Source organism: Sorex araneus, chromosome 5 (genome assembly GCF_027595985.1).
Source record: "Sorex araneus isolate mSorAra2 chromosome 5, mSorAra2.pri, whole genome shotgun sequence".
Taxonomy (NCBI): Eukaryota; Metazoa; Chordata; class Mammalia; order Eulipotyphla; family Soricidae; genus Sorex; species Sorex araneus.
The window spans coordinates 148,011,446-148,022,719 of record NC_073306.1 but is presented as its reverse complement, the minus strand read 5'-3'; the positions used below and the strand labels follow the sequence as shown (position 1 = coordinate 148,022,719).

Below are 11,274 nucleotides of genomic sequence, written 5' to 3'. Positions count from 1 at the left end.
TGTATAGTGCTTTGGGGAGTATTGCTATTTTGACAATGTTTTTTTTTTTTCAAAATTCTCAGGTTTATATGTCAGTTATACAATATTCAAACACCCATTCCTTCACCAGTGCCCATATTCCACCACCAGAAACCCCAGTATACCCCCCGCCCCCACCCCCTACACACTACTGTATAACTAATGAATTTCACTTCATTTTTTCTTTACCTTGATTACATTCCATAATTCAACACAAAACTCACTATAGTTGTTGGAGTTTCCAACCAAGAGAGACAAACCTACTACATTTGATAATTAGTTTTTCATTGCTGGAAATGAAGAGATATGTAGCCCCACTGCTACAAGTACATAACTCTCTCTCTCTCTTTTTTTTTCCTTTTTCCTTTTCCCTTTTTTTTTCTTTTTCCCCCTCATCCTCCTTCCCGCGCCTCATAGTATGGTGTACGCCACGCCGCATCGGCCAGCGTGGGGCTTTTACTTAGTTCACAGTCCAGAGAGGTGGCTGCTACATTAAAAACCTTCAATATTTCAACAAAAACTTACTGTTATTATTTGGAGTTTCCCCCCCAAGTCAGACCTGTTCAAAAGGAACCGTTTCACATTGCTGACAATTATAAATGTTAAGTCGCGCGGACGCAGCAGCGTCTGCGTGGTTTTGGATTTCTGTATAAAGTCCAGGGAAAATTCTGCCAGAAATTACATAGCCCAACTAAAAAATATGGAACGCTTCATGAATTTGCATGTCATCCTTGCGCAGGGGCTATGCTAATCTTCTCTGTATCGTTCCAATTTTTTAGTATATGTGCTGCCGAAGCGAGCACTATTTTGGCAATGTTAAGTCTTCCTATCCATGAGCAGGGAATATGTTTCCATTTCCTCATGTCCTCTTTTATTTCATTGAGTAGTGTTTTGTAGTTTTCCTTGTAGAGATCCTTTACTTCCTTAGTTAGGCTGATTCCTAGGTACTTGATCTTCTGGGGCACAATTGTGAATGGGATTTTTTTTTAATGTCACTTTCCTCTGACTCGCTATTTGCGTATAGGAAGTCCATGGATTTTGGGGTATTGATTTTATAGCCTGCAACTTTGCTGTACAAGTCTGTTGTTTCTAGGAGTTTCTTAGTGAAGGTTTTAGGATTCTCTAGGTATAGAATCATATCATCTGCAAATAGTGAGAGCTTGATTTCTTCCTTTCCTATCTGTATACACTTAATGTCTTTTTCTTGCCTAATTGCTATTGCAAGTACTTCCAGTACTATGTTGAACAGAAGTGGTGAGAGTGGGCATCCTTGTCTTGTCCCTGATCTTAGAGGGAAGGTCCTTAGTGTTTCTCCATTGAGGATAATGCTTGCCATGGGTTTGTGGTAGATGGCTTCAACTATCTTGAAGAAAGTTCCTTCTAAGCCTATTTTGGTGAGAGTTTTCATCATAAATGGGTGCTGGATCTTGTCAAATACTTTCTCTGCATCTATTGAAATGGTTATATGGTTTTTATTTTTACTTTTGTTGATATGATGGATTATGTTGATTGATTTCGAATATTAAACCATCCTTGCATCCCTGGGATGAATCTTACTTGATCGTGATGTATAATTTTTTAATGAGTTGTTGAATTTTATTTGCTAGTATTTTGTTGAGAATCTTCTCATCCGTGTTCATCGGCATATTGGCCTGTAGTTTTCTTTGTTTGTGGTATCTTTGTTTGCCTTTGGTATTAGGGAGATATGAGCTTCATAGAAACTGTTTGGTAGAGTCCCTGTTTCTTCAATTTCCTTGAATAACTTGAAGAGAACTGGCAACAGGTCCTTTTTAAATATTTGGAAGAATTCGCTAGTGAATCCATCCGGGCCTGGGCTTTTGTTTTTGGGAAGACATTTGATAACAGTTTTGATTTCCTTGATATTAATGGGTCTATTCCCATTAATTCAGGTATTCCAAGTTATCTTGATTCCGTTTTGGGAGATTGTAGGAATCAAGGAATTTGTCCATTTCTTTTTAGGTTCTCTTGTTTCATGGCATAGAGATTTTCAAAGTAGTCTCTGATGATCTTTTGAATTTCATTGGTTTCTGTTGTGATATCCCCCTTTTCATTTCTGATTCAGTTTATGAGGGTTTTCTCTCTTTCTTTTTTTGTGAGTCTTGCTAGCAGTTTGTCAATCTTGTTTATTTTTTCAAAGAACCAACTTTTTGTTTTTTTGATCTTTCGGACTGTCTTTTGGGTTTCCCTATTGTTAATTTCTGCTCTAAGTTTTATTATTTCTTTCCTTCGGTCTGGCTTGGGTTCCTTTTGCTGGTCCTTTTCTAAGATCTTGAGCTGTGAAGTCAAGCTCTCTATGTAGGCCCTTTTCTCCCTCCTGAGAAATGCTTGCAGGGCTATAAATTTTTCCCTTAACGCAGCTTTAGCCGTGTCCCATAAGTTCTGGTAGCTTGTGTCTTCATTCTCATTTGTTTCCAGGTATCTTTTGATCTCTTCCTTGATTTCCTTTTTGATCTACTCGTTGTTCAACAGGAAATTGATTAATTTCCAGGTATTCGATTTGGTGCTCCGTGTCTGTGTGTGCTTAGCTTCTATTTTCAGTGCATCATGGTCCGAGAAGATGGTTGATACAATTTCTATCTTGCTGATTCTGTTGAAGTATGTTTTGTGATCCAGCACGTGGTCTATTTTGGAGAATGTTCTATGTGCACTGGAGAAAAATGTATATTCTTTTTTTGGGGGGTGTAAAGCCCTGTATAGGTCTATAAGCCCTCTCTCTTCTATTTCTTCCTTCAGTGCCATTGTTTCCTTGCTGAGTTTTGTTCTTGTTGATCTATCCACAGGTGATAAAGCAGTGTTGAAGTCTCCGACTATTATTGTGGTGCTAGTGATGTCCTCCTTAAAGTCTGTTAGTTGTTTTAAATATTTAGCTGGTCGCTCATTAGGTGTGTAAACGTTTAAGAGTGTGATTTCTTCCTGTTGTACATATCTCTTGATGAATAGAAAATCACCGTTACTGTCCCTTCTAATCTTTTTCAGCCTGAAATCTATGTTGTTAGATACTAGTATGGCCACTCCAGCTTTTTTGAGGGAGTTATTAGCTTGTAGGATTGTTTTCCATCCTTTTACTTTGAGCCTGTGTTTGCTCTGACTGTTCAGGTGTGTTTCTTGTAGGCAGCAGAAAGTTGGATTTAGTTTCTGAATCCATTTTGCTACTCTGTGTCTCTTGATTGGTGCATTTAGCCCATTGGCATTGAGCGAGATTATTGTCGTGGAATTATGTGCCATCTTTCTGTAGGGTTTATTTTTCTTGTTATGGTTTTTTCTTTGTCTTACAACAGCCCCTTTAGACCTTCTTTTAGGTTTGGTTTTGAGTCTATGAAATTCCTTAATTGTTGTTTATCTGTGAAATAGTGTATGATTCCTTCAAGTTTAAGTGAGACTTTAGCCAGATAGATTAACCTTGGTGAGGTGTTCATTTCGTTGAGCTTTTTCACTATATCCCACCATTGTCTTTGGGCTTGGAGGGTTTCCTCTGATAGGTCTGCTATAAATCTAAGGAGTGCTCCTTTGTATGTGATTTCCTTCTTTGACCTTGCTGCTTGCAGTATTGTGTCTCTGTCCGCAGCATCCATCATTGTGACTATGATATGCCTTGGGGTTTTTTTGTTGGGGTCCCTTTTAGTTGGCACCCTTCGGGCTCCTTGGATCTGGATGCCCGCATTCTCCAGCTCTGGGAATTTCTTAGCAATGATGTCTTTAACTGTATTTTTTTCATTGGGATTAGTTCCCTGTGCTTCTAGTACTCCCATGATTCTTATGTTGTTCCTTTTGAGGTCGTCCCCTAGGACTCTGATTTGCCCTAGAGCCATTTTGAGGTCTTTTGCCATTATTTGTTGTTGATTTTAAGCTTTGTGCAGGTCATCTTCATGCTCACTGATCCTGTCTTATGCTGCAGTCATTCTACTGTTGAGGGCTACTACTGAGCTTTTTATTTCATCTACCGATTCCTTTAATTGTGTGACTTCTGTTTGTAGGTTTGAAATTTCTGCTCTCATTTCTTCCTGTATTTTGTTGGTTCCATTCCAAGGCTGTGTTCATATCCTCCCTTTGTTTATTGATTGTTCGTTCCATGGTTGTGTTCATATCCTCCCTTAGTTTATTGGTTGTCCGTTCCATGGTTGCTTTGCGTTCCTCAACCATCTTCACAATTTCTTCTCTGAATTCTTTACCTGAGAGAAGGTTGTATTTGTGTGTGATCTCTATTGAAGTTTCTGGAATCTCTTCATTTTCTGTGTGTGGCGGGTTTTTTCGGTGTTTCTTCATGTTGTTTCTTCATGTTGTTATGGAACAATAGAGGTGAAACCTCCAGATTCTATATCACTATTCCTCTTGCTCAGGAGGGGATTGTAGGCGAGCTAAATAGATAATGGTAATCTTTTACCCTTTCTGGAATAGTTCCTTACATTACTGCTTTCTTCCTAGTTTATGTAGGACTTCTAGTCAAGGCTTGAGGCTATGGTCTGTTTATGAGGGCTTTGTGTACCTAGTTGTATTCCTGACACTTTTTCTGGAAGTAGGATGAGTTACTGGCTTATAGGCATATAGTGATTGAGATAGCCAGGTTGTTCTTCGAGTAAGTAGGTCATAGGGATTTGTGACGTAAGTGAGCAGTATAGGAGAGGGGGAAAAATAACTGCGGCAGCTCCAAAAATAGGCCACGCCCCTTTTAAGGCCACACCCCTGACATAGAGGACACTCCCCCACCAGCTGGAAGCCTATCTGGCGATAGGGAGGGGCTGGCTAAAAAGGCGTGCAGGAGGGCTGGCGGCCTGAGGCACAGGACCCCTGCCCTGGCAGTTCCCCAGGCTGGGCGGAGCCAGCCTGAGAGTTCTTTTTTTCTTTTTTTTGGAAGCTTTCAAGTTTTTTCTTTCCCGATCCTAGGCCTAACATTTTCTTTTTTTTTCTTAATTTATTTATTTTTAATTAGTGAATCACCGTGAGGGTACAGTTACAGATTTTTTGTGCTCATGTTTTCCTCATACAAAGTTTGAGAACCCATCCTTTCACCAGTGCCCATTCTCCACCACCAGTAAACCCAGCATCCCTCCTACCCTCCCCAATCCCATCTCCCCCAACCCCACCCTGCCACTGTGGCAGGGTATTCCCTTTTGTTCTCTCTCTCTAATTAAGTGTTGTGGTTTGCAATAAAGGTGTTGAGCGGCCACTGAGAGTTCTTTCAGAAGGGCAGGAAGAAGAGAGCGAGATCGATCTGGAGTCGAAGTTACCTGGCGATAGGGAGGGGCTATACTGTGGGATTCTTGCAGAGTTTGGGTATAGATCACACTGAAACTAATATTCTTGAGATATTTACATAAATGTCAGCAATTACTAGTATATCTGAATTTCACCTTTTAATAATACATCTCAAAAAGAGAAACAGTTAATTTGTGTTTAATTTTTATATTGAGTTTATAAAAAAATAATGTACATATATATTCTGCAACAGAGTTGATACTTAGTAAGTGGCTACTTTGGTCTTGTTCTTTATAGCCTGAAATCAACTCTGTTTGCTTTTTATTTCATAGTCTATTTTACTTTTGTGTAGATCAAATCTGATTAGACTTTTATTTATTAGGTTTTGGGCCCACACCCAACAGTGCTCAGGACAAATCTTAGTGCTGTGTTCAGAAATCATACCTAGAAGAGTCTGGGGACTATATGGGTTGTTGGGGATTGAATCCGGGTCTGGCACACTCATGGTAAGCAATATATATGCTGTACTATTGTTTGGGCCCCTCATTTTATTTTTTACTTTGGGGCCACACCTAGTGATGCTTACAGTTTACTCCAGACTCTGTGCTCAAGGATCACTCCTTTCAGGACCAGGGATCAAACCCATGTTGGCTACATGCCAGGCAAGCATCCTATTGGCTGCAGTCTCTCTGACTCCTGGCCCTTTTTTTTATTCATATCTACTGTTTAATCTCATATCGATCTGATTTCTTACATGTGAGAATCAAACCTAATAAATGTTAAGGAAAACAATCATAAAGACTAAAGTACTGGACCAGGCACATAACTTAAAGGACCAGAGCATATATTTTGCATGCAGGATCCCTATATCTGATCCATGGCACCAAATTGTCCCCTAACAATGTAACTAACACCCTCAAGTACTAAATTTAGAGAGGACCAGACCATTTCTGAACATGGCTCATAAACAAACTAAAAGATGAAAATTAAGGAACAAACTCCAGGAAGTGAAAATCATGGACACAGAAATATACAAAGTTTTGTTGAAAGAATTAAATACATAAATAAGTGGAAATTCTCTTGAGCACAGCTGGCATTTGCCAAACCATCCACACAACGAAAATAAATGAAAAAAAATTTTAGATTCACACATTGGAATACTCAATTTTATTAAAATAAAATAACCATGCTAATCAAATGAGACCTCTGAGTCCATTTTACACTCATTTAAATGCCAATAGCATTTTTACATAAATATAAAAATATTCTAAAATCTTATGGTAACACAGAAGATTTAGAATAGTCAAGAGATGTTGAGAAAGAGGAACAATGCTGGTACCACAGCAATCCATGATTTCAAAACACATTTTAAAAATACAGTAGTTAACGATGGTGGTGGTGGGAAATGTACATTGGTGAAGGGATGGTATTGCAACATTATATGATGGAAACACAATCATGAACAACATTGTAACTGTATATCTCCCTGTGATTCAATTAAATAATTTTTAAAAAACACTAGTAAATCAATCAAAGAATGCAATAATTAGGGGCTGGAGAGCAGGTCTCTTGCCTAACATGTATCCAATCAGGTTCAATCCCTGGCACCCCAAGCATTTTCTGTAGCATGAATTATTAAAATAAGCAAGATATCAAAACAGTTTTTGTACATCAATAGATGAATGGATTTGAGATATTTTTTCAATGAAGAGAACAAAGAAAATCTTGTCACTTGTGACAGAAAATTATATTGAGAGAAATGAGCTAGTCTCAGAAGAATATATATGACATGATTCCACTTATACTAGGGACCAAAAATAGTCAAACTTATGAAAACATAATATACTGCAATTAAGGAGGGTTATATGATGAGGTGGGAGATTTCTTAATGGATACAAAGTTTCTTCTCTGATAAAAAAAAATATATCCCGAGTCTTGCTGAGCATTCTATTGAGTGAGCAACCCAGTGCTTTGCATCTCAACATTTAATAGATAACTCGTGTTCTTACCATACAAAATGCAAAGATGCACAAGGGTATCTGGGGAGGTATTATATATGTCTTCTGACAAAATTATAAAGTATTAAGGATATTTTCATAGTGTTCAGATTCATTGTGTTTCATGCAATAAGTTCATACAGTTCTTTATTTACAAAATATACCTTTACATAGCAGTTCTTTTAAATATAAAGAGGATTCAATGTGTTAATTTTTAAACCTGCATGTAGGCAGGTCAAATCACTAGAGTTTAAGAGGACAAATTAACTCTTTAATATTGTCCTGAGTGCCCTGTGATCTGGACACAATCTAGCTTTTGTGTTAGAATAATCTCTTTCCATTTCAGTCTTGTTTTTAAAGCCTTTTAAAGTTAGTGCTTTCCAAATTAATCTATGTTCCTGTTAAGGAGAAATATTTGATCTGTTAGAAGATTCATCTTAGCCTTTTTTAAAAAAATTATTGAATCATCGTGAGATAGTTACAAGCTTTCATATTTGGGTTACAATCACATAATGATCAAATACCTATCCTTCCACCAGTGCACATTCCCCACCACCAATATCCAGGGTATACCCCTCCCCTTTCCCACCCTCCCCCTACCTCTATGGCAAACAATATTTCCCATACTTTAGCCTTCTCTGCGAAGAACTCCTTCAACCTCAACTTAAACCATAAGAGAAATTAGACATGGTTGCCATTCTCAAAGTTCTCACAGGTTAGCAAAACAACTAAACAAGGTGGTATTTTCTGAAGACACAAACATCAGCTCTGTGTGCTTCCATGTCTACACCTCCAAAATGATTATAAAAAAGTGATAAGCAAAGGGGTAGACTTACAACATACACATTTCTTCTACATGTAATGTCCATGTGGGGAGTTAGGGAACAGCATTCTCATGTCAGAAATTCATGAAACTGTGTGAATGTCCTTAGAGCATTCTGTTGAATCCTGAAAATTCAGTCTCACTTGCAACACCTGCTGTTAAACCAACCATCATTCCTCATTCTCTCATCTTGAATTTCAATCTGTGTTCTCCAGAGGTGATCCTTAATTGGAAAGCACCGTGGATTATATATGTTATTTGTGTTTTCTAAATTTAGTTATTTAAACTCTGTGGGAAGAGATGACTCTAAAAATGTTAAGTGCTATGCAGGGGGTAACATAGGTAAGAAATTACCAAGCTATATCTCCTTTCATATCTTTCCAATCATAGATTGTGTTATACTTTTAACAACATTTTCCAGTTTTATCTATATAAAGAAGATACTTTCTATGTGAAAAGGCTATGATTACTATTGGCCACTCCTTAAAAAGATACTCCTTGACTAACAAACTATGCATTTCTAGGGGTATTGAACTTTTTTGGAAGTAAGCTACAACAAGGTGCTAGAATAATTTTTTTCTTTAGGTTCGTGGCACCATAATTTCCTTTCTTAAAATTTATGTCTCAGAGTTCTTTATAAATATTTTTCTATAATTTGAATACACTTTAAAATTTAAAATTCTCAACTGGAGAGATTGTACAGTGGGTTAAGCACTCGCCTTGCATGCGACTGACTCAGGTTTGATCCCTGGCATTCCATATGACCCCTGAGCACTGCCAGCAGTGATCCCTGAGTGCAAAGTCAGGAGTAATCCCCAAGCACCACCAGGCATAATCCCAAAACAACAACAAAACAGAAATTCTATACAATTCAAAAGTTTCAGTCCCAGGAATTTACTCAAAATACATGAACATGCACTGTAGCACTGTCGTCCTGTTGTTCATCAATTTGCTTGAGCGGGCACCGGCAACATCTCCATTGTGAGACTTGTTACTGTTTTTGGCATATCTAATATGCCACAGGTAGCTTGCCAGGCTCTGCCATTCGGGTGGGATACTCTCGATAGCTTGCTGGGCTCTCCAAGAGGGATAATGGAATCGAACCTGGGTCAGTAGCGTGCAAGGCAAACACCCTACCCGCTCTGCTATCGCTCCAGCCCATATGAACATGATTAGTTGAAAAACTCTCTGTACTCACTATAGAAACATTACTTACAATAGCCAAAATAAAGTTAATCTAAATCCCCATCAACAAATTGTTAGAAAAAAGAAGCCATGATGTTTGTACTCAACGAATACCATTTAAAAAATATATATATTCTGCCTTTTAAAAAAATGGATGAATTGTCAGGCAACTGCAAAATAAAATAAGCCAGATAGTGAAAAACCTGATTGTTTTATTTCTGTATGAAATAAAATAAAAGAATTGCCACTAAAAAAATTAAAACTATGTGAACAAAGAGATTACAAAAGGGTTAAGCTGATTGCTCTGCAAGCAGAAATTCCTGATTTGTTCCTTGGCACCATAAATGGTCTCCAGAGCACTGACAAAAGAGACCCTTTAGTACAGACCAAGGAATAACACCTGTGCACCATTGAGTGCGTCTCCAACCATTCTATGCTGTCTAAAAAAACAGAAACAACAAAACTAACCTTACACTTGATGACAAGTATGATGGTTCCAAAGGAAACGTGGAGGTGGGAAAAGGCTCTTCTTGGTGATGGGAAAGCAATGAGACTCTGTTGATGCAAATAGTGAGAATTAGATAAAGAGATACAAAACTAAACTCCTTACTAATCTAATATTGTAAATTAACATGAGAATCAATGTTATTTTTTAAATAAAACATCTGCTTTAAACATGTGTTTTTATGGGGCCAGAGTACATTGGGTTAGGCATTGACCTTGCTTGTGGCACCCTCGGACCACATATGGCCCCTCAAGCTGTGACAAAAATGATCCCTGAGTGCAGATCGAGGAGTAAGCCCTGAGCACTGCCAGGTGTGGCCCCCAAACTGAAAAAAAAAACATAAAATGCATTTTTGGCTATTTTTAATTCATACTTAAACTCAGGTATAGACAACCTTATATTTTGCCTAAACATATTTACTTGTGCTGTATATGTAAGTCCTAATTTCTGTAATATATCACAAAGGTTGTCTTGGAAAGAGCTTGGTTTTAGACACTTGACTGCACTGTCCTGTTCATATGACTATAATAAAGGAAAATGAGGTAACAGACAGACAATGAGAGGATTTTTATTCATTCCTGAAGGTTCAATAAACATAATCTATGACTTTACAATGGAAGACATACTCATAATAAATGCTAATTTACAAGACTCTTTTATTATTTATTGGGTTTTTTCTTTGACTTTATCTGATCTTTGCACTTTGTTCTACTCATTATAAGAACTTAAATTCTCTGTCTTTTTTTCCTTCTGAGTAAACACTGTTAATAATTCAAAGCATCTCAATGCTAGTGAGGCATATTGGGAAAAATAATTTGGTGTTCCATTTCATTTTGTTTTCTCTGTAATTCTTATAAGTTGGATGGTGCAGGAGGAAAGAGTAACTGAGATTTTATGTAAATCACAATACTTTTTTTATTTGCAAGATGAATATAGAGTCAATAAAAAAGGGAAGGAATCTAGGTCATCTAGAATGTTACAAATTCACAATATCAGCATAATTGTATACAACAATTAAATATAATTAGAACAAAATTAATTTGCTTCAAGACACTTCAAAATTGGGTGCCACAAATTAAGTGTTTCATAGGACCAGGGTTAGTTCAAAACTTATTTTCATTGAGATCATTCATTCACTTAATATATTTAAAGTAAAAAGTTGTGTAAAGTAATATGGCATCAAGGATTTAGAAAAGTAAAGTATGAATATCACCCTTAAGTATTTCACAATAAGTTATCAACATACATATGATCAAATAACAAAATTGAGTAAGAAAGGCAATGGAAATAAAAGCAAACATGAAATAAAGAATACCAGAACACTCATAGCATAAAAAATTATTTGAAAAGATTTGTTGGAGAAGAAATCACTTCAGTGGAATGCAGAATGATGAAGACATGTTCATCAGGGAAACAAACACATTTCTGATCTACTCTTGGGGCATAATTTGCCGTGGTATGATAATGCCAGACCTATGTTCTGTGGTCTCTATGTGTCCGTATTTGTGGGAAAAGTATCTGCATCACACACA

The 11,274-nt window shown here is 37.2% G+C and overlaps 1 non-coding gene across 1 annotated transcript; it reads right to left on the bottom strand.

Annotated features, from left to right (window-relative positions):
* Window positions 1–712: 712 nt before the first annotated feature.
* Window positions 713–821, bottom strand: LOC129405232 (U6 spliceosomal RNA). The gene has a single exon (XR_008630415.1). It is a non-coding gene; the product is annotated as a U6 spliceosomal RNA (small nuclear RNA).
* Between the last annotated feature and the right edge of the window lie 10,453 nt (window positions 822–11,274).